The sequence below is a fragment of the Scyliorhinus torazame genome, chromosome 15, assembly GCF_047496885.1.
Source record: "Scyliorhinus torazame isolate Kashiwa2021f chromosome 15, sScyTor2.1, whole genome shotgun sequence".
In the NCBI taxonomy this organism is placed as follows: Eukaryota; Metazoa; Chordata; class Chondrichthyes; order Carcharhiniformes; family Scyliorhinidae; genus Scyliorhinus; species Scyliorhinus torazame.
This window is the reverse complement of record NC_092721.1, coordinates 153,268,096-153,293,428: the sequence shown is the minus strand read 5'-3', so window position 1 is coordinate 153,293,428 and position 25,333 is coordinate 153,268,096. Positions and strand designations below refer to the sequence as shown.

Sequence of the window (25,333 nt, the reverse complement as noted above, 5' to 3'; positions counted from 1 at the left end):
CAGGTGAATGAAGAAATGGGTTCCACAAATGCATATATAGACAAATTCAATGATGCAATATGGTACTTTGAATGAGAGTCTTTGCAGGTAATTAAGTCTTTACAGGTCCAGACGGTGCAACTTGAGAGAGGGATAATCACAGGTTAAATCACAGGTGTGAATTATCTCAAGCCAGGACAGTTGGTAGGATTTCGCAAGCCCAGGTCAGATCGTGGGGGGTGAATGTAATGTGACATGAATCCAAGGTCCAGATTGAGGCCATACTCATACGTGTGGAACTTGACAATCAGTTTCTACTCGGCGATTCTGCATTGTCGCGCATCCTGAAGGCCACCTTGGAGAACGCATCTGGGTGCCAATTTTAAATGCCGGCCCGATCTTTTGACCTCCCCCTCAACCACCGACCGAGGTCTCTGGACCCTTCCACTGCACCCAACCTACCTCCTACGGGTCCTTGAGACCTCCCTCACCTCAACTCTTAAGGACAAGGCACAGAATCACAGAATAATATAGTGTAGTAGAGGCCCTGGCTCATCGAGTCTGCAACGACACATGGAAAACACCTGACCTGCCTACCTAATCACATTTGTCAACACTTGGACCATATTGAATGTTATGATCATAAGACCATGACGTACCAAGTTCTCATCCTGGTAGTCTTTAAAGAATGTGAGGCAACCCGTCTCTACTGCCCTCCCAAGCAGTGCATTCCAGACCGTCACCACCCTCTGGATAAAAATGTTTTTCTCAAATCCCCCTTAAACTTCCTGCCCCTCACCTTGAACCTGTGTCCACTCGTAACTGACCCTTCAACTAAGGGGAACAGCTGCTCCCTATCCACCCTGTCCATGCCCCTCATAATCTTGTACACCTCAATTAGGTCACCCTTCAGTCCCCTCTACTACTGTGAAAACAACTCAAGCCTATCCAACCTCTCTTCATAACTTAAATGTTCCATCCCAGGCACCATCCTGGTGAATTTTCTCTGCACTCACTCCTGTGCACTCACATCTTTCTTATAATGTGGCGACCAGAATCGTTCGCAGTGCTCCAGCTGTGGGTCACCAAAGCTCTATACAACTCCAACATGGCCTCCCTGCTTTTGTAACCTATGCCTTGATTGATAAAGGCGTCACCCATGTGCCTTTTTTACTGCCCTATTAACCTGCCCTTCTGTCTTTAGAAATCTATGGACACAATATCTCATGTGTTTCCACGGCATTGTCGTGTCACCAAGCCAGGCGCAACAAGGCCATTAAATTGCTCCCGTAAATAGATTGGAGAAGTTAGAACTGTTTTCATTGAAGAGAAGGTTGATAGGAGATCTAATAAAGGTATTCAACATCATGGGAGGTCTGGACTGAGTAGATAGGGGAAAATTGTTGTCACTGGTGGAAGGATCAAGAATGAAAGGGCAATGACAAGCAATTTGGAAAAAGAAGCAATGGAGATAAGAGAAATACTTTTCACAGAATGAATGATTAAGATGTGGAATGCACTGCAGGTTCAATCAAGGCATTCAAGAAGGAATTGATTATTTTCTGAAAATGAGGAATGTGCCAGGTTACGGTGAGTAATGTCGTCATAGCCAATTTTGAGTTCCATTTTCTAAAGGAGAACTTGGACTTATTTTGTGTTCTGTTATTCATGGTGGAGTTTACAGTCACACAGAAAGGAGTATACTTATTTGATGCTCGCTTACTTAGTCAGCTTATTTAGACCTGCATGATCATGTAGAGCCAAAAAGATTAATTGTTATGTTCTAGGATGGGTTCTGGTTTGAAGAATTTTGCATTTATTAGAAGACGAAGGAGGAGAAGTAATGACTGTGGTGATAAAGTTAGACCCTGTTAAACAGATGAGACACTTTATTGATAAGTTCAGTACTGATAGCCCTTTGCAACGATCAGTGAGGAATCCTGAGGATCCTCGGGCTCTTCTACCTCCAAAACAATTAGAATGACCTCTCGTAGAACTACTTCTCTACATCTGGACCTTTTTGGACAGAAAAAGTATGGACAGAACAGTAAGCTATAACTCTGCAGAATACATGCTCAAAACCATATTACAGTGACCCTCCTGATACCCCTCGAGGTACCTAGAGCTCTCTTACTGATCACTCTGACAGAAACATGTTGAAGCACCTATCAAATATTTGTTCATGACTGGAGCTCTTTGGCCTAAATTTTGCCGCTGTTGATCACGCACACTCGCAGGACCGAAAACAGATGCAAAATTCCAGTTCACGTCGGTTGGCCAATTAACAGCATGCCAGTATGAAATGTGTGTTGAGAAAGGCTCAGCGTTGCTGAGGGGAATGAGAAGAGGAAGGGCATCGAGAAAAAGTAGGATGCGGGCAGGCAATTCTAATGGGCTCTCTCAAGGCGGGCAGCTGCTGCAGAGCTGTCTCAGGGCTCTGCAGACCTCCGCAAATTAAATGTGATGAATAAATGCAGCAAACTGTGTCTAGGCAGCACAATAAAACACCTGACAGCATAACTCAGAACACCTCAGTCCACAGACACCTTTTAAAATTTTATTTCAGCCCTGCCATTTCATCCTGCCCTGGATCATAGTTACAGCTAAAACCTGAAGGCCACCTGACTAGTTGGTCCACTCACCAACCATAAAAGCGGACAGGACGCAAAATCACTTTTAACTGAGTCCTTAATGGGCCACTTACTTGTCAGCAGCCGCACTTCCGACTCCCGTGCGTGCTTGCTGACCGAAATATTGCATGACTGCGCAATAACATTGGGGCGTGTGCCCGACATCTTCTCACGCGATTTCATGCGCTTCCGGGTGGGGCACATGACCAGCCGAGCAACATAAAATTCTGGCCTCGAGGTCAGGGAGGACAGAATTCCTGAGGATGAATCATGGTAAATTCCAGTAAATCTAGCAATGACATGAACTATTCTTTGTATTTGGTCACACATGATCTGCAAGCAGTACCTTTTACAGTTAAAGAAGTTGTGGATGTTACTAATAGGAGCTGGCAATGGTATATGCGTACCATCTATCGCATCCTCCACTTTAAGGATCCCTGGCATTGTGATAAATGTATATTGGTTATCTTGCTGTCATACCAAATGGGATCAATTCTTTTACTTTCCCAGAAGGTGATTCGCAGGGTGTTTTTGCAAAAGTATAGGTAGTCGGGGGGGGTTTCTGGCTTTGCCCAATCTATTATTTTATTATTAGTGGCGAATATTGAGCGGGTCGCGGGGGTGGTATAGGGGGATGGAATCTTTGTGGGGTCGGTTGCAGGGAGGTGCCTGTAGAGGCTTTAGTTTGAGAGCCTTGGTTACGCTCCTCTTCGTTCTCTCTGGCTAAATGGGCTTCCAGTCCAGTGGTGGTGGCCATTTTGAGAAAATGGAAAAAGCTTAGGCAGCATTTTAAGCTGGTTACTATGTCATTGATGGCCCCAATCTGTGAGAATCTTCGTTTTGTGTTGGCGTCCTTGGACTCGATGTTTAGGACACAGAGGGAGGAGGGGTTGGAGCGGTTTGGAGATTTGTTTATAGATGAGACGTTTGCTGATTTTGAGTATCGGGTGGTCAATTACCAGCTCTCAAGAGCTAACACGTTTAGGTATTATCAGGTACACGCCCTTGTACACAGTGGAATCTCTTCCATTCCCTTGGCACCTCCATCCTCATTGATGGATAGGGTACTTTAGGTGGCTGTAGGGGAAGGGAGGATGTCGGACATTTATAGTTGGCTTGTGTCAATGGAGCAGGTACTACTGGAGGAAGTTAAGAAGAGGGGTAGCTGGGCCAGGTGTTTGAGGAGGGGGTGTGTGGAGCAAGACTCTACACAAGGTCAGCTCCACTTCCTTGTGCGCTAGGCTCAGCCTGATTCATTTTAAATTGGTTCATAGGGCACATTTTACTAGGGTATGGATAAGTGGGTTCTTCTCGGAGGTAGATGGTAGGTGCGAGCGGTGTTCTAGGGGTCCGCTACACCATACACACATGTTCTGGTCTTGTTCTAAGTTTATGAGCTTCTGAGTCTCCTTCTTCAGCAACATGTCAGAAATTCTCGGGATTGAGTTAGGGCCTTGAGGCGGGATTCTCCAACCCCCCCGCCAGTGACAGATGCCCTGTATGACATTGCGGAGCACTACATTCAGTTCCCTGTGGACCGCACCCACCAGGATGCCCGGGCAGCGGGCTTTGCTGCCGTGGCCAGGATGCTCATGGTACAGGGGGCGATCGATGGGGTACACATCACCAGCCGGCCACCAGCGGATAACAGGGCCATGTTCAACAGGAAGGGGACCCACTCCATGAACATTCAGGTGGTCTGTGACCACCACATGAAGATCCTGCACGTCTGCGCCCGTTACCCGGGCAGCGTGCATGAGTCGTTCATATTGGTGCAATCTTTCATCCCCGCCATGTTCGAGGGACCCCTCCCCCGGCTGAGGGGCTGGTTGCTGGGGGACAAGGGTTAACCGTTGCGGTCATGGCTGATGACGCCTATACGGAGGCCACAGACTGACGCGGAGAACCGCTACAATGATGCCCATGCAGCGACCAGGGGTGTGGTCGAGAGCTGCTTTGGGCTGCTAAAGATGCGCTTTAGGTGCCTGGACCGCTCTGGAGGGGCCCTCCAGTACCTGTCGGATACGGTCGTCCGCATTGTTGTGGTCTGCTGTGTCCTGCACAACATAGCCCAGCAGAGAGGCAATGTGCTGGAGGCAGAGGAGGGGGGATGGGGAGGAGCAACACAACAAAGGGCAGGCTCCCCAGATGAGGAGGATGGGGGCAATGTACAGGACAGACGGGCTGGACAGGGACGGGAGGCTGCCCACCGTTACCAGCTGGGCCAGTGGGCACGGGACGGGCTGATAGCCGCCCGGTTCACAGACTAGGGGGATGTGGGAATCGCTGAGTATGGGCACGGACAGCAGAGTACGGCACCAGCCCACCACCGCACACCGCCCACCACCCACACCCCGCCCACCACCCTCACCCCACCCACCACCGCATCACCCAATGCACACCACCCCTCCATTGCACATCCACCATGCGGCACGACGGGCAGGGCTCACACGGTCGCCAGTGGAAGCGGGTCTATTGAGGCCATGGAGGATGATGACAACCCGCTCTGCGATGAGCTCCAAGCTCTACATCGTTAGACAATGTCTGACTCATGGCCACAGTAACACCCTCCACCTGGACCGTCCCTGCATGCGGCCTTGACACTGCAACGCACGGTCCCGTCGTCTGCCCGGGGGCGGGATGGCGAGGGTGACCCAGGGAGGAAGGGGGGCCAGACTCACCTGAGCTCGACGCCCTATCACCCCTCACACACACACTGGCGCTCACCTCTCACCCGTCCCCGCACGCATCGGACAGAACACAGAGGCAGCTTCTGTTGGTGTGAAAGAGATTTTAATGACAAACAGTCCATACATGTGCCCTAGCCCCTATGACTAATCTGTGCCCTGCACCCGTGCCAACTTACTCAGTGTCTAATTTTTTGGCCTTACGGGTCCTATGACTACGTCTAGGTGGTTCCTCAGACGGTAGAGCAGAACTGGAGGTGGACTGCTGTGATGATGGCCTGTGATTAGGGTCCCCGTTGGCGGCCATTTCCTGGAGCGGCCCGGCTTGGATGGGTCAGGCTGCGCCTCGGGGAAGCGGGAGGGCGAGCTGCCAGCCTGTTCTGCCCGTTGCCCACCAGATGCACCTGGGGCGGGAGGGAGGGAGGGGGGGATGGATGGGGGGAGTCCGAGGTGTCGCGGTGTTCCAGGACCTCCTCTGCAGGGGGACTCAGAACAGGCCCCAGCAGCTCCTCTTCCCTCGGGGTGCCCGATGGCCCCAGGGTCTCTCCATGGGTCGGGGATGTGAACAGATCCAGCACCCGACGCACCCCCGGCACCTGGCGCTGCCCGCTCTGGAGGCCCGCCCTGATATCAACATGGATCTGCAAGTTTGCAGCCATGGAGCTCAGGGAGTTGGCCATCCATGTCTGTGTCTGGGCAACACCAGCCAGCGCCTGTGCAATGGCGCCGATGCCCTCAGCGATGGCCTGCTGAGACTGGGCTATGGTCTGTTGAGACTGAGCCATGGCCTGTTGAAACTGGGCCACGGCGTTGACTGCCACTGCGATCTGCAGATGGCTCTGGCTCATGGCTTCCTGTGAGAGGGCAGCCATGTCCCGGGCCATGGACGCCGCCTGCACGGAAAGCCCTCGGCCTTGCATACTGCGACCCATGTCTGACACCGTCACACCCAATGCCTCCACCGCAGACGGCACCCGTGTGGTTTCGGCCTGGGTGGCATGCATGACTGGCACCACTCCCTGCTCCTGGACTCCTCCACCTGCGCCTGCAGGTGCTGGAAGCCAGCCGTCACCCCCTTCGATCCGGACTGCATCGGGTCTATGGGTGGGTGTGGTAACTCCAGGAACCCGGGACCCATCTGGGCGGCAGATGGTTGCTAGGGCCGAGCTGACCTCCGACCGTCTGGCCCCTCGGCTGCTCCAACCTTCACCTGCTGTACCGGGACGGCTGTGTGGTGTGCACCAGTGAGTGCCTCATCGCTAAAGTGACCAACCGAGGTGAGTGTCTCTGCGATGGTGGAGGGTGTAGGAGATAGCAGTGGCGTAATGTCGAGGTCCTCATCGGACCCGAAGTCCGGGGTCTCCTGGGGTGGTGTTTCCTGTCCGTCTGTCCCCTGTCTATGGGTCTCCTGGGTGGGTGTGTCCTGTGTGTGGGTGTTTCATGGTTGTGTCCTGTGTGTCACTGTCCTGGGTGGGTGTGTCCTGGGTGGTTGTGTCCTGTGTCAGTGTCCTGGGTGGGTGGGTCCTGAGTGGTTGTGTCCTGTGTCAGTGTCCTGGGTTGACTGGGACGGGGGCCAGTTGGTGTGGCTGCCCTCCCCGTCGCTGGATGTGGCCCTACGGCGTCGCGGCACTGGCACTAGGTGGGGGCGGCGGACACCCCGCTGATGGTCTGGGTTGGTCCTTGGCATCTGGCACTGGGTGGGGGCGTTGTATGCCCGACGTCCCAGGTTGGTCCCTGTCTTGTGGGGGAAAGGGTGAAGGGGGAAGGGGGGATGAGGGGGAAGGGGGGATGGGAGGTTGGGGGGAAAGGGGGTTGGGGGGATGGGGGGATGAGGGAAGGGGGAAAGGGTGATGGGGGAAGGGGGGCAGGCAGTGGGGGGTCTCACTTGGTGCTGCGCCCTTGACCTCTGCTTCCGCAACCTCCCGGTCCTCGGGTCCACCTGCAAGGTCCAGGGCCCTCGCTTCATGAACGGTGAGGGGGTGCAATTCAGGTTGACCCCCTCCGGTCCTCTCACGCTCCCGGTTGTTATGGCCGCGCTTCTCGGGGAGGGGGGGGGCCACAGTGTTAGGCGGACATATACTTGCAGACCAGCGGTTGTGTGTATGTTGGCATAGGTTCACAGCCTGTAATGCAGCCTGCATGGATGGGTTTCAGCTAGGGCTGTGCCGCCCATCGTGGGGACAGGGGGACGGGGACGGGGACTCACCCTGGCTGACGTGACTACGTCATTGACCTTCTTGTGGCACTGGCTGCCTGTCCTGGCTGTTACGGCCATGGTGCTGACGGCCTCTGCCACCTCCCTCCACAGGTGGCGGCTGACGTGTGGTGCGACCCTGCGGCCGTGTCCGCGATACAGGGCCTCCCTCCTCTGCTCCACTGCGTCCAGGAGTGCCTTGATATCCCGTGGCTGGTGGCCATTTTGCCGTCTCTCTGGCGGTGGCATCTTTTGTGGAGCGACGCCCACACGGCGTCAATGACGGCGCGCGCGTCTGTGACCCCGTTCCCGGGTCACGCCGTCGCGATTGGCGTCACGGAACTTTCGGAGGGCCCGACGCCCAACTGGAGGATTCCACAACTTCCGGCCGCCCCGTCGCCAGAGTGTTTTGCGCCGATTTTGACGCCGGCGTCGGGCCATCGCGCTGATTTCAGAGAATCCCGCCCTTGATCTTTGGGATTTACGATTTGCCCAAGCTGCAGACAGGGCGAAGGCAAATGCTCTGACCTTTGCCTCGCTAATAGTTCAAAGGTGACTGCTGTTAGGATGGTAGTCTTCGATCGTGCCGAAGTGGGGGGGGGGGGGGGGGGGAAATAATGTAATTGTTGTTTGAACATGGTTGTGATGGTGTTATATTTGGAAAAACTTTCTTAATAAAAATATATATTTTTAAACTTTCCAAGCAGATTGTCAGTTACCTGACAAACACATGGAATACATGAATACATTTAATATCAGGTGCCACTATCTATAGGATTTCAAAGCCATTTTATGACATACTATGCAGAGCATCCACCACACACTTCCATCAACAGGACAGGACCAGGAGTACTCCAAAATAAGGAGTAATTTTATGATTTAATTTTTCATTAACTGCTTTTCTATTTTTCAGCAAGTAAGTATAGTGATTTATAGCAAATAGACTTTAGCAGAAGCGGAACCTAAATTTAAAAAATGAACACCAATTCCTACCCTTGTTTATAGAATGTAAAGGGTTCTACTTAAACATCATACCCTTTTGACATTCTATGATAGTGATAAAATATTGCAACTAGGAATCAAATAGCCTTCCAAAAACTCCTGTTCCAGAGAACAATGTTGTAGCTTTGCTATGCCACATGTAAGCGGATTTAGTGTTGTGGAAAGCTGTGCAATGACTTACTCAGCAGCTATGGTACAATGTGCAGCTTCTGCTGTCTAATTGAAAGACTTTATTGATTGCAAATCTAAACTTAAATACTATACAACAAAATAGGGTTCAAGCCCAACTTGTGCACACTGAACGCTTCGCTGATCCCACTAATCTAAAGACGCTAAGAAAACAAAATGAGACTTTTTTTTGTCATGCCAATAGCAGAGTGTTAATTTCTTGCTTAGAATTCAATTCAATGTGAAATTATCCAAGTGTGCAGCTTTTTCTAAATAGCTAAACTCAGATGTTATTGCATTGGATTCAGTGAGTGGTACATTCATTAGGTCCCCCGCCTCTTTGTTTATTTGCGGACAAATGGGCAGCACGGTAACACAGTAGTCAGCACTGTTGTTTCACAGCTCCAGGGTCCCAGGTTCGATTCCCGGCTTTGGTCATTGTCTGTGTGGAGTCTGCACGTTCTCCCCGTGTCTGTGTGGGTTTCCTCCGGGTGCTCCGGTTTTCTCACACAGTCCAAAGATGTGCAGGCTAGGTAGATTGGCTATGCTAAATTGCCCTTAGGGTCCAAGAAAGGTTAGGTGGGGTTACTGGGTTACGGGGATAGGGTGGAGGTGTGGGCTTAAGTAGGGTGCTCTTTCCAAGGGTCGGCGCAGACATGATGTGCCGAATGGCCTCCTTCTGCACTGTAAATTCTATGATTCTATGTATAGCAACTTCACTCATAACCTGTCAATAATTTACATACCATATTTAAATAATTAAATGCATTTGTCAATTTTAGGATATACTTCAAGTATGTCTGTGCCTTGACATTTACTGGTCATCCCCTAAATACATATTCCAACTAAACTAGTATGAATATTATTATTTAATGAAAAATAAAGTTTTGGCAGAACAGGATCCCGCATTACATTGAGCAGGCCAGATTCTACTGACCCATGTCATTTTCTGACAGCCACTTATTTTAACCGTTGTAATCAAGTTCCGGGGGGGGAAATAATCATTGTATCAAATTCAATACATCTGAAAGATTGAAAGCTGTTTGAACCAACTGTGTCGGCATTTATATTTCATGGAAGCAATGGTTGAATGCTTTACAAGTTCAGCCTTTGCATTTTTAAGAAAGATATTTATAATACAGCGCAGTACAAATCAATAATGCAGCATGGCTATTAACTTTTTAACATAAGATGGCAATTCCTGGCAGCAAATCCACTACAAATATTTTTAATGTTTTAGTTTTTAATTGTTAGAAACCGTTAACACAAATGTTACTCAGAAAAGTCAGAACGGGAGCAAGGTAGCAAAAATAAACCCCAATTCCACTGTCAAGATACTCACTAAATAAAACACTAACTTCAAAACGAAAAAAAAGCTTGCAAGGTAGAATAACACGCAAGGGTTAGTTTATCATTTCACCACAGCAGACAGTTTCATCTCGCAACCCTGCCTCTCGCACGTATCCTGTCCTAATGGATTTTATTTTGCACTTTGTTAAAACTGATGACACGATCCATTTTGAATATTTAACACCTAAAATAGCACCCATACATCATTCACTAAAAGCCTGCGGTTTTTAAAAACTCTGATGGTGTTCTGACTTGATACACTGAAACACTTAATACATTTGGACTTGGACCTTGCAGTACAAATAATTTCTTTTTCTTTTTAAGCTATCTCTATTATTCCCCTCTTTAGTTTTACATGATTTTACCCTTTACAGTTCATATTATAGATTCCACCCTGATGACCAGACTCCTATATGCGATGTGCCTCTCTCCAACTTGGAGGACACATTGCCCTGCGCCCGAGGACTGCCACTGCATGCTACTACAGGGTATGTGTCTGCGACACACATTTGGCTAGATCTTACCAGCCCTCTAGGCTGGGGTGGAGGACCCATCGCCTTCCCAACAACTTGGCATTTCACCAATGGCGAGGAAGGTGGGGGACGATTCTCCTGCCCAGCGGTAATTTGTGTTGTTTAAGCGGCCAATTCATGGCCATTTCCTGCTGCCACTGGCAGTTTACCTGTAGCGGGTGGGTGGGCTCTTGGGCTGACCGCCTTATGAAACCTGTAGAGATCTTTGTATATGTTAATACATGATTAGTTAATGTGCAGTCAATACAGTCAGATGATCACTGGATGGCAACACTAACAGGCACTATATGATGTGTTAGGTAGGCTGGGTCGAGGTGAACTGCACTTGATGCAGTGTAGCGAGAGACAGACCTCCAACCCTTGATAAAATGCAACACGATTTTATTCAACATCCAAACTATTATACATGTTCAACTGTGGGTCAACACTGCTGACTTGACTGGAGACCTGACACTAGCCTGACCAGACTAACTTAGCTACCACATGGTGTAGGCACTGGCTAGCTCACGAGCTCTGACTGTCTCAGAGGCTGGGTCCCGAGAGAGCGGGAAAACTGGTGCCCTCTGGCTTTATAGTGGTTGTGTCCTGTCTGGTGATTGGCTGGTCTGTTCTGTGTGCTTACTGGTCATCCTGTGTGTCAATCACTGCCTGTCTGCACTCCACTGTATACATAGATGTATATTATGACATCTCCCCCCCTTTTTCTTCTCTCTATATTGTGTGTGTTGAGATAATAAATATTAAGGTGCATGTGCGTGTGGATGTGTATATGTGCGTGACTATATACAGAATGTGCTAAAATGACCTTATGTACACAGGAAGGTGTCGCTAGTGCAGATATAGAGCAGATGAAACGGTAACAACGATATTTACAGAGGTCAAAACGATAAGGTAACACAGTTGTGCAAAAGTTCAGTCCATAAGTTTAGTCTCTGCGGCGGGCGACGAATTCTGGTTGACCGCCTCAAGGGTGGATCAGGGGCCGCCTGCACTTGGATAGGTGGGACCACCGCCAATGCGGTGGTCGCAGAGGTCGGCAGGATTGCTGGTAGATCAGTGGCCTCGTCGTAGGGCACATCTGGAGGAAGCATTGTGTGAAGCGGGATTTCATGGTTAGGTGGCGGGCGTGGAACTTTGCGCAGCGCCCGTCTGTTGCGTCGTAGGAAGGAGCCATCGGCCATGTGGACAATGAACGATCTCGGGGCCACTTGCTTGACCACCACAGCTGTGCACCGAGGTTGCCGGCGATGCGGAGCTGCGGAGGAGGGTGGACGTTTTCCATGTCACCGAATGGCTGTTTGCTGGTCAGCGCTGATTCACTCAAGGTAGGTCCTTCAAATTTTCAGCATCACTCAGCGAGTATCATGATGTGTTGGGTAGGCTGGGTCGAGGTGAACTGCACTTGATGCAGTGTAGGGAGAGACAGACCTCCAACAGTTGATAAAATGCAACACGATTTTATTCAACATCCAAACTATTATACATGTTCAACTGTGGGTCGACACTATGCTGACTTGACTGGAGACCTGACACTAGCCTGACCAGACTAACTTAGCTACCACATGGTGTAGGCACTGGCTAGCTCACGAGCTCTGACTGTCTCAGAGGCTGGGTCCCGAGAGAGCGGGAAAACTGATGCCCTCTGGCTTTATAGTGGTTGTGTCCTGTCTGGTGATTGGCGGCTTTGTTCTGTGTGCTTAGTGGTCATCCTGTGTGTCAATCACTGCCTGTCTGCATCCATTGTATACATAGATGTATATTATGACACTATATAAGGAGTTTTCCGCTCTTTCTTAGTGTTAGTCCGAGTGTATTGCAGCTAGAGGATAGTTGCGACCAGCTCAGAGTGTAGCATATTATATTAATTGTTAATTAAATCTAATCTTAGTTAATTCTATTACTAGTCAAAGTATTAAAGTAAAACAACTCACAAGTATATTATTTTGTTACTCAATAAATAATTTGAACTGGAAGACTTTGACTGTTTATCATCAAGTTAAATACAACTCGGCAAGACAAATGAATCATATATATATTACATCTCTGTAATACAACAAAACCTGGTGGCATCCTTTTGGGCTCAGGGGGTCTTCCTAATCGGTATTCTGCGGCCCAGGGAGGAGAGCCCCCGCGGCAATAGCCGCTCCGGCAGTAACACATCCCCCTCCATCACCAAACTCTGTGAACCCCCTCCCTCATTAAAAGCTGTCCGACTGACCCCGATGATCCCTGATCCCACTCATCTTGTTCTGAGGGCGGCATGATCACCGTGTCCTCCTGACTGGGTGCAGTCCCAGTAGTGGCCATCACTCTTGGTGGCACTGCTGGGAATGAAGAGCTGCCAGTCCTCTGATTGGCCAGCAGCTCTCAGGATGGGCTCCCACCTTTCAAATGGACTGGAGCCCCCACAGTAGCTCATTAGCCACACCATAAACCTAAAAGGAGGCTGGGGTTCCCCAAACGGCCCATTGCTGGGGGTCTCCATTGTGCTGACAAAATTTAGCCTGTTGAATCATTCTGTTGCTTTAAAAAAACTGCACTGTTTGTGCATGTCATCTGCCAGAGTGATGGCAAAAAGGGATACACAATAAACTCAGTATACATTCAGTCCACAAATTCACATTCCAATCCCAGGGATGCTTCACTGAATTTGTTTATTTTAATAACTCAAGTCCTGGGATTTGAAATCCTTGTCAAAATCGGAACATTTCTAACTTTGTTACACTCCAGTGACATTAGAATTATATTCTGAATTTGAATGGACATTATGTAAATAAATCAGGACTAAAATACACACAATTTCTGCACAGGAAACAGTGTGAGGCTGATTAAACACCTTTACTTTTCACTGAAATAACCAACAGAATTTGTCCCAGTTGTGATGAACAGTTCTTATGGTACCCGAACTGGCAGAACATTCATCAGCTGTGAGAATTCACTCAATTATCACATATACAAATATTTGTAATATTAATGCATGAATGTTAACACATCCATGGAATTCTTCCATCCACTATTTTAACAGAGAAATTAAAGTAAATCAGCTAACATGTCCCTTAAAACTGGAGGGAGGGATGTTACACCAGGGGCATTGAACAAAAAAAACCGAGTCGCGTTTCCGGCGCTTGTAGCTGTGGGAACAACCCCACTCTTGAATGGAGCTGTGTTATTTTTTCGGGTCTCAGTGGGATACCCCCCGCCAATGCCGCACTCAGTGTCATTTCTGCACTGAGGAGCGCCCCTCGCCAGTGCAAGAAGAGATCGGGGCACCCTTTTTAAATGGCGACACAATCTCTCGACCAGCCTAAGTAATCCCTGGACCCCCCCAGCACCCCAACTCACCTGTTTGGGAGGTCTTCACACCCCCTCACCGCACTTCATACAGGCAGGGCACCCCCCCCCCAACCCGGGCTTGATCCCTGGCGTGGGCAAAATGCCACCTGGGCACTGCCAGCCTGGCACCCTGGCAGTGTCACTGCCAGCCTGGCAGCGGCACTTGGGCACCCTGGCGGTACCAAGGTGTTATCAAGCTGGCACTATCACAGTGCCTAGACGGCATCAGCAGTGCCAGGGTGCTTGTCGAGATTCCAACTACTCAGGGGCCTCCGATTGCCGGGGAGACCCCGCCCCCCACCAGAGCCATTCCGCCTGGACCCAGTTTGTGGGGGCCAGTGACAAATGGCGCCCTGCTGGGGTCTCTTTGGAGAGGGTGGTAGGCCTCAGGAGCTGGTTAGATCTGGCAATGGCATAGTTAAATGAATAGTTAAGCTCACTTAACGATGCATGTCTGGATCTCGTTAGATCTCGCGGGGCGTAACGTCCATCCGGAATCCTGGGAGGGGCCTCTCGAGGGATTTACCAGCCGCATCCTGTATATTGACCCCAATTTACATCAATTTCAATCTCATTAGCGAGATTGAAATTGAACATAACGGCCTCCCAGGAATTAACCGGTTCCCCAGCGAAAAATCATTCGGCCGTTGTTTCGTACTCCTGTTTAAAAACGTGAAGATGGTGCAATAATTGCTAAGAGGAATTGAGGAGGTGAGTAGTCATTTCCAATTTCCAATATGCAGCTCAAAGGCAGCGGAGCTGCTGTCCCGCTACTCGGGGGGTGGGGGGAAGAGCCTCGCGGCTTCAGCTTGGTTGGGGGGCTGAAGTGTTCCAGATCGGGTGTCACCCCATGGCCAGGTGGAGGGTGGGGTTGAAGGGCTTTGCGTCTATGAGGCCTTCAAGCCATCTTTAAATATTGTGGATACCCATAACTGGGGCAACTATAGATGCTATCTGTCTGTCCTACCAAACACCTCCAGGACAGACCCCTGTCTTGATTCTATGCTGATGGTCACCTTAACTCCCTTTGACTGTGAGCAGCCTCTAACTTCACACCTGAATGCTATTGCCAATAAGGAATTTGCCTTGTTAGTTATGTGAGCACTTCACAGCTGCAGGCTGTGTTTGCTGCTTGTGGCTGCAAATGCCTGGAAGCTGCTGCCGTTGTTTCCTTCCTTTTCTTCGGAAGGCCCATCCCAGGATTCCGGAAAGAAGGATAATTCTTTCTAAGATACCCGGGTCTGAGGACACTGGGTGCATGAGTTCAGAAGGTAATCCGGTGGGAGCTGGGCCGCGATATTGATACCATTGGAATGATTTCTCAGATTGCTGATGCTTTTATTGTTGGTGTGGTGAGTGCTGCATGTAACTGGCACAACACCATGGATTAAACGCGCTGGAAGTTAAGGATTTAATTCCGGTGAGATCGGGCCATGTGGGAGGGTCTGGATGGAGAATGGCATTGATATGAAAAAGTGAAATGAAATGAAATGAAAATCGCTTATTGTCACAAGTAGGCTTCAAATGAAGTTACTGTGAAAAGCCCCTAGTCGCCACATTCTGGCACCTGTTCGGGGAGGCTGGTACATGGAACAAGTCACACATCGATGGACAGATCATTTCTACGATAAAGTTCTGAACATGACAACACATTCTCAGGCTTCTCCTCCATTTCTGTTGAGGAACCTGCAAGGGGCGATATTGCATGTTTTTCTTTGTGAAAATTAGCTGATATAGCTTTGAATTAGTACCAATATGGGATGGTGGCATTTCCTTATTATTTAATGATTAATGTGATATGAGGTATATTATATAGTTGATTTTCAAATCTTTGTTACTGTTGACCGTTTAATAAACAAAATATTCTCAAGTAAATTCTCGTGGGTACACGTGCCATGTCTCAGATGATGATTATTGCCGAGGATTCCAATCAAATTTTGAAGCCTGAACAGTTTGCCTGAACTTGAGAAGCGTCAGCATCACAGAGGCAGCAGCCAACAATCAAACATTCAAGAGCTGGGCTTCAGCTCTGGGGACATCCTTGCAACCAAAGGTTGAGTGCATGGATTAGGGGAGGGCACCTAAGTACGGTCTCCATAATGTTCCCGGCAGGGGTCTGGGGTCTAGGGGCTCCTGCTGTGGCCGGGGTTGAGTGTGCAGAGGGGCACACTCAACCCCGGCCATGTTCCTCAGCAAATGGGACATGCTCTGCAAGCCTTGGCAATGTCCACCTTCATATGGGACATGTGCCTCATCAACAGGACATAATGTCGCAGCCCTCAGCTACGGTTGTCACAGACTGAGGCGAGCCATGCCTTGGACACCACCACTCAAGAGGCTGACCTTGTGCTGCAGGCTTTCCACTTCGGTCACCATCCGAGCAGTGTTGGACTCGGTGCCACGCATCAACGGCATCATCTACTGCGCCCGTAGCCTGTAGCTATGCACTCACTGGAATGTCGCTGACATCTCCTCCTGAAGCTCAGGCCATGTCCTATTATCTGCATCAGCTCTGGACTAACCTTGTCCAGAGCCTCGGCATCTGACAGACTCAGCAGAGTGTTGGGATCCAGGAGACCTCCGAATGCTGACTCCCTTGGAGTTCCTGTCTTCACCTGATGTGCATCAGAAAATGTGTAGTGCTCATCAGGTTGTACCCAGAAGCCTGTCCACCAATCTCGCCAACCGAGGTGTGTATCTCTGCGCTGGTGGAAGGTGGGGTTTTTTGCTCTGATGCCTTGATGGTGGTCTCCTTCGGGCTCTCCTCCAAGGTGATCTCTTGGGTGGCAGGGGCGAGGACCAGTTCCGATGGCCCGGCCCCATCAGATGGAGATCCTGTGAGAGAATGGACGTGTGGTCAGTGAGACAGGTTTGTCTGACATGAACAACTCACTTGAGACAGGTCATCTGGGTGAAGGGGCAGTGGATCCTCACCTCTCTGGCGCAAGCCAACCTCGCTGTCGGTGACTGCTCTCTTCTCTGTCAATCCCGCAATCTCCAGGGCTCATTCCCCATAGGGGGTGAGGATTTGGATCTCTGGTACACCGCACCCTATGCTGCTTATTCTCCTGCGGGAAGGAAAAGAGGGTTTATGAACTGCATGCTTGTTGGATCAGGGGTGTCTATGGCAGGTGGCATATGTGGGCACAAAAAAGGGACATATGCTGGTGGGTGCAGGAGGGTGCTGAGGAACAAGCACGAAGATCGTATGTGGGGAGGATGCGAGGTCGCAGCCAGTGATTTGTGGGGGGAAGCGTTTTGGGAATTTGAGGGGTGGCTGGCACAACTGATGCCAGGAGAGAGATGGTAACTTACCATTGCAGCACGTGGAGGTTGTTGGTCATCTTCCAACATTGGTCGGTGCTCCTCCTTGTCATGCTGCCTGCACTGACAGCCGCTGCCACTGCCCCTCAGGTAGTACTGGTGACTGCTGCTGGTCCTCCAACTCCTTTGGGGGAACAGGATGTCCCGTGTCACATCCACAGCGTCCAGAAACCTGGCCAGGTTGGCATCGCCAAAGCGAGGAGCAAGTCTGCGTGCTGCTATGCTTGTATGTTGACTGGGAGTGAGTGGTGAGGGAGCAGCTCCCCCTTGTTAGCAGCGGGAGGCTGAGGCGTGAGTCAGACGTATCAGGCAGCAAGACAGCCTATTTCCTTTTGCCCATTAATATTGCGGTTGCAATGAAAGAAACAGCTCTTGGGATGTTGTGTGACAACAATGTGATATATATTCAGCATGAGTGGGCTGATCCAGTGCACCAACCTGCAATCCTGAATAGGATGATGTTCCATTTTCTTCATAACATTGGCAAGCCAGAGAAATGCAATTTTAGAAAGGTCTGCAATTGATCGGATTTCAGTTTTCTTCAAGTAGTGATTATCAACACACTTGCAGGTAGGTCTACAACAGGTCAGGGTTTGTTCAATTAGGAGGTGACATAATTCCTTCCCCCCCGCCCTCCCCAATTGGGCTGTCTATTGACTGTGACTGGATTCTGCTGTTGCTCAATTAATAGAATGTTTTCAGCTCTGAATAACGAGTATTTTCATTTCTTCTGCAAGACTAAGAACTACTGGATGAAGACATGATTAGTTAACAGTAAGCGGAGATTTATTTTTGTCTGCTGTGCTCACTTGCAGCTCCTGTAGGGGATGTAAAATGCTGGAGGATTTGGTATGAAACCGCACTTCGTTTGTAATGGTAAGACTATAAATTATCAAAACAACTGGCTCAAGATCAGCGCTATCATGGAGAAGGTTTTATGGCAATGTTAAAATATTGGAATACACTGTCAGCTGGTAACAGCAGCACGTGTAAACAACAGTATTTTTTATATTTTGCTCTATTTGCTATATATTACGACCTTAAACCATTCATACGCTTTTCTTTGATCAGATCGTTTGAAAATATCATAAACTCATTACAGGATTACCACTTTGGGAGAATTAGTGGCCCGAAGGAATCTTCATGAATACATTAATGATATTGCAACAAATAATTACCAAAGCAATTTTCTGCACCATGATAAGAGTTTCCTTATTCTATATCATGTGCATCCTATTGGTGACTGTGGAATTCGGACAGTTTGATCAATGTATATATACGCATGAATGAATGTTGTTAGTAGACCCAGAAGATCCCTGGAGGTGTCAGAAAATCTTGCCCATAATTCCACATCAAAGACACCCAATCTCTTTATAACCACTAGCAGCTGTCAATCAGCCCCGCACGCTGTGATACTGATAACGATGGGTTCTAAAGCAGTCAAGCAGCACTAGCCTCCTGTCAGCAAACAGTGAATTAGCAAGCGTGATTTTTTTTCAACTGCAAGTTGGATGGTTTTCTCAAAACTTTAAAGGGCTTGGGGATTTAAATGACTTGACAGCTTGACAGTTCCATAGAATTTATCCACTTTTTACACACATTCATGCCTCCTCTTAACATCCCAAAAAGGTACTTGACCTTTCCCAAAGGGTTACCTGCTGATGTCTACCAAAGAGTTACCTCTTCAAAAGGGTACCCTCCCTCTCCAAAAATATAGTCGATCTCTCCAAAGGGTACGTTACCTTGCCAAATAACTCAGTTAGGTTCAGGGGCGAAATTCTCCGGAAATGGTGCGATGTCCGCCGACTGGCGCCAAAAATGGCGCAAATCAGACGGACATCGTACCGTTGGTTAGGGGGTTAGGGCGGGGAAGTGGGTCTAGGTAGCGTTCTCTTTTGGAGGGTTGGTGCAGACTGGATGGGCCGAATGGCCACCTTCTGCTTTATGACCCTATGAACACAAAGATCATCATCCATCCATTTATCCGGTCTGGGACTAGTAAGCAATTCTGAGGAAACTGCCAACATCAGCCATGGAGATCGGTAAACCCTTGCTTCCCCCATCACAAACTACCTTAACGCACTTATGAATTCTCATCCGCCTATTTTGCATAATCTGTGACTCTTGAATCATAAAACATACAGATTCTTCACAAGTCCAAAAATATGTGGGCTAAAATTTGGCCTGTTCAGTTACATGAAGGCCCAAGGCAGGAACTCGTGACCCTGAGCAGGCATCATCCGCAAATCAAGGGACAACCAATGTGAATACTCCAACTGTCCTTGCACTGGCTTGACAGAACTTTTTTGTGAATAGTGCTAATAAACTATGGAAAGCTGTTGTGTTACCTATAGCGTGACTGCAAGAACAGGACTGTTTTTGCAACTAAGAGCATGCACAGATAAAATTACAAAAGTGTACAGCAGTTACGCAACATCTTAACTTGTCAGTGGATAGGAAAAGGGTTAATCTGTATTCAGTCTCGGTCATCTGTTTTGAATACCACTGTCACTTTCTGTCAAGCAATAGATTGATGCAGAACTCTTTGCCACAGAAGGCTGTGGAGGCCAAATCACTGAGTGTCTTTAAGACAGAGATAGATAGTTTCTTGATTAATAGGGGGATCAGGGGTTATGGGGAGAAGGCAGGAGAATGGGAATGAGAAAATATCAGCCGTGATTGAATGGTGGCAGACTCGATGGGACGAATGGCCAAATACTGCTCCTATGCCTTATGGTCTTATATTTAAATGGAGCTTTTTAACTGATTAACGTGGCTGCACGAACGAGGCTTACAAAATAGCAGTCATGTGCTTAAACCAGAGCAGTCCTTCATTATATGAGTAGATAATATAGAGAGCAGCTTTCTTTGGGGTTTTTTTGCCATCCAGCTTTGGCATAGCTACTGTACATCACAGCCATATTTTACCGCTATCCTAATTGTGGTTTTCAAAGATATGGGGCGCCATTCTCCGCCGGCGGGAGTCTCCGTTTTGCCGGCGCCCGGGGGTTTCCCGACGGCGTGGGGCTGCCCCACAATGGGAAACCCCATTGACCGGCCGGTGTTACGGAGACTCCCGCCGGCCGGTCGGGGCAGAAATGTGGCGGGGCGGGTAGGAGCATTTCGCCCCAGATTGCACAAAATTTCATCTTTCATAAAGGCAATTATGTGCTAAACAATGGGTTAGAGGGATGTCAACAAAACTAAAGAGCTGGTCAATGACTTCAGGAAGTGAAGTATTGCACACACCCCTGTCAGCATCAATGGTTTCGAGGTGGAGATGGTTGACAGCTTCAAATTCCTAATTACGCACATCACCAACAATCTGTCCTACGATCAACAAAGCACAACCTATACTTCCTCAGGAACTAAGGAAATTCAGCATGTCCACATTGACTCTTACCAACTTTTACAGATGCACCATAGAAAGCATCCTATCTGACTGCATCACAGCCTGGTATGGCAACTGCTCGGCTTAATACCATAAGAAACTATAGAGAGTAGTGAACACAGCCCAGTCCATCACGCGAACCCGCATCCTATCCGTTGACTCTGTCTACACCTCTCGCTGACTTGGGAAAGTGGGCAGCATAATCAAAGACTCCCCCCACCCGGGTTATTCACACTTTCAACTTCTTCCATCAGGCAGGGGATAGAAAAGTCTGAGAACACGCACTAACCAATTCAAAAACAGCTTGTTCCCCGCTGTTGCCAGACTCCTAAATGACCATCTTATGGACTGAACTGATTTCTTCACAAATCGTCTCTACTGAGTAGTACTACACTCCTGTATGATTTGCCCGATGCCTGTGTCTATGTATTTACATTGAGTATTTTTGCATTTCTTATGTTTTTTCATGTATGGAACAATCTGTCTGGACTGTACGCAGAACAATACTTTTCACTGTACCTCTGTGCACGTGACAATAAAATCAAATTCAATTCAATTCAAGCCTACGCCTGGGATTCTCCAACCTCGTCCGTGGCTGCCCCATATCCGCAGCCAGAGCTGCGAGAAGCACTCCGAGGCCCTGCAAGCACACTGCAGGTTGGAGAATCACTCTGGACTTTTGTAAGGAAAGTCCAGAGTGAAACACCCGGGGCGAGATTCTCCGACCCCCCGCCGGGTCGGAGAATTCGGCGGGAGGTGGCGTGAATCCCGCCCCTACCGGTTACCGAATTCTCCGGCACGGATATTCGGCGGGGGCGGGAATCGGGCCGTGCCGGTTGGCGGGCCCCCCCCCGGCGATTTTCCGGCCCGGATGGGCCGAAGTCCCACTGCTGGAATGCCTGTCCCGCCGGCGTGGATTAAACCACCTCTCTTACCGGCGGGACAAGGCGGCGCGGGCGGGCTCGGGAGTCCTGGGGGGGGCGCGGGGTGATCTGGCCCCGGGGGGTGTCCCCATGGTGGCCTGGCCCGCGATCGGGGCCCACCGATCCGCAGGTGGGCCTGTGCCGTGGGGGCACTCTTTTCCTTCCGCCTTCGCCACGGTCTCCACCATGGCGGAGGCGGAAGAGACCCCCTCCAATGCGCATGCGCGGGGATGCCGTGAGCGGCCGCTTACGCTCCCGCGCATGCGCCGCCTGGCAAAGTCAGTTTCGCGCCAGCTGGCGGGCACCAAAGGCCTTTCCCGCCAGCTGGCGGGGCGGAAATCAGTCTGGCGCGGGCCTAGCCCCTCAAGGTTAGGGCTCGGCCGCTCAAGATGCGGAGGATTCCGCAACTTTGGGGCGGCGCGATGCCGGACTGATACGCGCCGTTTTTGGTGCCGGTCGGCGGACATCGTGCCGATTGCGGAGAATTCCGCCCCTGCTTTTTGATGCTGGCGTGGGGACATAGCCCCATTATTGGAGAATCCAGCCCCCCAGCCACAAGGGAGGTCGTAGAATCCTATCCGCGAGGGAGGTCGGAGAATCCTGGGCGGGATTCTCCCAACAGGCGGCTAAGTGCCGATGCCGGAGTAAAAACGGGAGTGCTTTACTCCGCGTCGGCGCCCGTTCTGGGACACCATTCTGAAGCCCACAGGGGGCTAGGACGGCGTTGGAGCGGCCTACGCCGCTCCAGCTGCCGATCCCGACCTGAACCCTGCGCCGCGGGGTCCGCCGTGCGCAGTTGGACCGGCGCCAACTAGCGCATGCGCAGTGGCCTTCTTCCCCGCAGTGGCCCCTACGCCAAATGGCGCAGGGCTACAGGAGCCGGCGTAGAGGAAAGGAGGCCGGGGGGCAGAGAGGCCGGCCCGCCGATCGGTGGGCCCCGGTCGCGGGCCAGGCCACTACGGAGGTCCCCCCCCCCCCGGGGTCGGAACCCCCCTCCCCCTCCCCACAGACCGCCCCCGGACCCTTCAACTCTGAGGTCCCGCCGGCTCAGAGGATGTTAGAACGGCGCCGGTGGGGGGTCGGAGAATTCCGCCTCTATCTGCGAGGGAAGTTTGATGAATCCTATCCGCGAGGGTCAGAGAACCCCATCCACGAGGGAGGTCAGAGAATCCCATCCATGAGGATCAGAGAACCCCATCCACGAGGGAGGTCAGAGAATCCCATCCATGAGGATCAGAGAACCCCATCCACGAGGGAGGTCAGAGAACCCCATCCACGAGGGAGGTCAGAGAACCCCATCCACGAGGGAGGTCAGAGAACCCCATCCACGAGGGTCAGAGAACCCCATCCACGAGGGAGGTCAGAGAATCCCATCCACGAGGGTCAGAGAACCCCATCCATGAGGATCAGAGAACCCCATCCACGAGGGAGGTCAGAGAATCCCATCCACGAGGGTCAGAGAATCCCATCCATGAGGATCAGAGAACCCCATCCACGAGGGAGGTCAGAGAACCCCATCCGCGAGGGAGGTCAGAGAATCCCATCCACGAGGGTCAGAGAACCCCATCCACGAGGGAGGTCAGAGAACCCCATCCACGAGGGAGGTCAGAGAACCCCATCCGCGAGGGTCAGAGAATCCCATCCACGAGGGAGGTCAGAGAATCCCATCCACGAGGGTCAGTGAACTCCATCCACGAGGGAGGTCAGAGAATCCCATCCACGAGGGAGGTCGGAGAACCCCATCCTCGAGGGAGGTCAGAGAACCCCATCCGCGAGGGTCAGAGAATCCCATCCACGAGGGAGGTCAGAGAATCCCATCCACGAGGGTCAGAGAACCCCATCCACAAGGGAGGTCAGAGAATCCCATCCACGAGGATCAAAGAACCCCATCCATGAGGGTCAGAGAACCCCATCCACAAGGGAGGTCAGAGAACCCCATCCACGAGGGAGGTCAGGGAATTCCATCCACGAGGGTCAGAGAATCCTATCCACGAGGGAGGTCAGGAAACCCCATCCACGAGGGTCAGAGAATCACATCCACGAGGGAGGTCAGAGAATCCCATCCGCGAAGGTCAGAGAACTCCATCCATGAGGGAGGTCAGAGAACTCCATCCACGAGGGAGGTCAGACAATCCCATCCACGAGGGAGGTCAGAGAACCCCATCCGCGAGGGTCAGAGAATCCCATCCACGAGGGAGGTCAGAGAATCCCATCCAAGAGGGAGGTCAGAGAATCCCATCCACGAGGGAGGTCAGAGAACCCCATCCACGAGGGAGGTCAGAGAATCCCATCCACGAGGGTCAGAGAACCCCATCCGCGAGGGTCAGAGAACCCCATCCACGAGGGAGGTCAGAGAACCCCAACCGCGAGGGAGGCCAGTGAATCCCATCCACGAGGGAGGTCAGAGAATCGATTCCACGAGGGTCAGAGAATCCCATCCACGAGGGAGGTCAGAGAACCCCATCTGCAAGGGAGGTCAGAGAACCGCATCCGCGAGGGAGGTTGGAGAATCCCATCTGCGAGGGAGGTTGGTGAATCCCATCTGCAAGGGAGGTCAGAGAACCCCTTCCATAAGGGAGGTCAGCGAATCCCATCCGCAAGGGAGTTCGGAGAACCCCAACCGCGAGGGAGGTCGGAGAACCCCAACCGCGAGGGAGGTCAGAGAACCGCATCCGCGAGGGAGATCGGAGAATCCCATCTGCGAGGGAGGTCGGAGAATCCCATCCGCGAGGGAGGTCGGAGAACCCCTTCCTTAAGGGAGGTCAGAGAATCCCATCCGCGAGGGAGGTCGGAGAATCCCATCTGCGAGGGAGGTCGGAGAACCCCTTCCTTAAGGGAGGTCGGAGAATCCCATCCGCGAGGGAGGTCGGAGAACCCCATCCACAAGGGAGGTCAGAGAATCCCATCCACGAGGGAGGTCGGAGAACCCCAACTGCAAGAGAGATCGGAGAACCCCAACCGCGAGGGAGGTCGGAGAACCCCAGCCAACAAATCAAACTAATTTGGAAACACACTTGTACAGATTTGCCAAAAATTTGTGAATTCCAAATAGAAGCTCAGTATCTTAGATGAATTTTCAAAGATTTCCAATAGTTATCTGTATGGAATAGAGAGCTTTTCATGACTAAACAAAATTGGACAAATCACTTAGGCTGAATTTTTTCACCAAATCTTTCCACCTTAGTGCTTTTATTTACCATATTTGTAAAAAGGCTGAATGTCCCTGTAGCTTCAAATGTTAACTTATTAAAGTTTTAAAAACTTTAATAAAAGCCGTTGGAGAAACCAGGGGCGGGATTCTCCACTGGCGGGATGCTCCGTTTTGCCGGCAGCCCAAGGGTTTCCCGAAGACGTGGGGCTGCCCCACAAGGGAAACCCCATTGGCCGGCCAGCGTAACGGGGCATCCCGCCAGTGTGGTGAGGCAGAAATCTTGGGCGGAATTCTCCGGAAACGGCGCGATGTCCGCCGACTGGCGCCCAAAACGATGCCAATCAGACGGGCATCGCGCCGCCCCAAAGGTGCGGAATGCTCTGCATCTTTGGGGGCCGAGCCCCAACATTGAGGGGCTAGGCCGACGCCGGAGGAATTTCCGCCCCGCCAGCTGGTGGAAACGGCCTTTGTTGCTTCGCCAGCTGGCGCGGAAATGACATCCCCGGGCGGCGCATGCGCGGGAGCATCAGCGGCTGCCGACAGTTTCCCACGCATGCGCAGTGGAGGGAGTCTCTTCCGCCTCCGTGGAGACCGTGGCGGACGCGGAAGGGAAAGAGTGCCCCCACGGCACAGGCCCGCCCGCGGATCGGTGGGCCCCGATCGCGGGC

At 50.9% G+C, this 25,333-nt stretch overlaps 1 protein-coding gene and 1 long non-coding RNA gene across 4 annotated transcripts in view; one reads left to right on the top strand and one right to left on the bottom strand.

Moving 5' to 3' along the window:
• Positions 1 to 25,333, bottom strand: part of LOC140391911 (microtubule-associated tumor suppressor candidate 2-like) — a 766,862-nt gene that overhangs the window by 233,452 nt on the left and 508,077 nt on the right. The window lies entirely within an intron of this gene.
• Positions 1 to 25,333, top strand: part of LOC140391912 (uncharacterized) — an 83,513-nt gene that overhangs the window by 27,259 nt on the left and 30,921 nt on the right. Inside the window, exon 2 of the long non-coding RNA XR_011935208.1 lies at positions 18,016 to 18,076. This is a non-coding gene — a long non-coding RNA (uncharacterized lncRNA). The remainder of the gene's footprint in view (positions 1 to 18,015; positions 18,077 to 25,333) is intronic.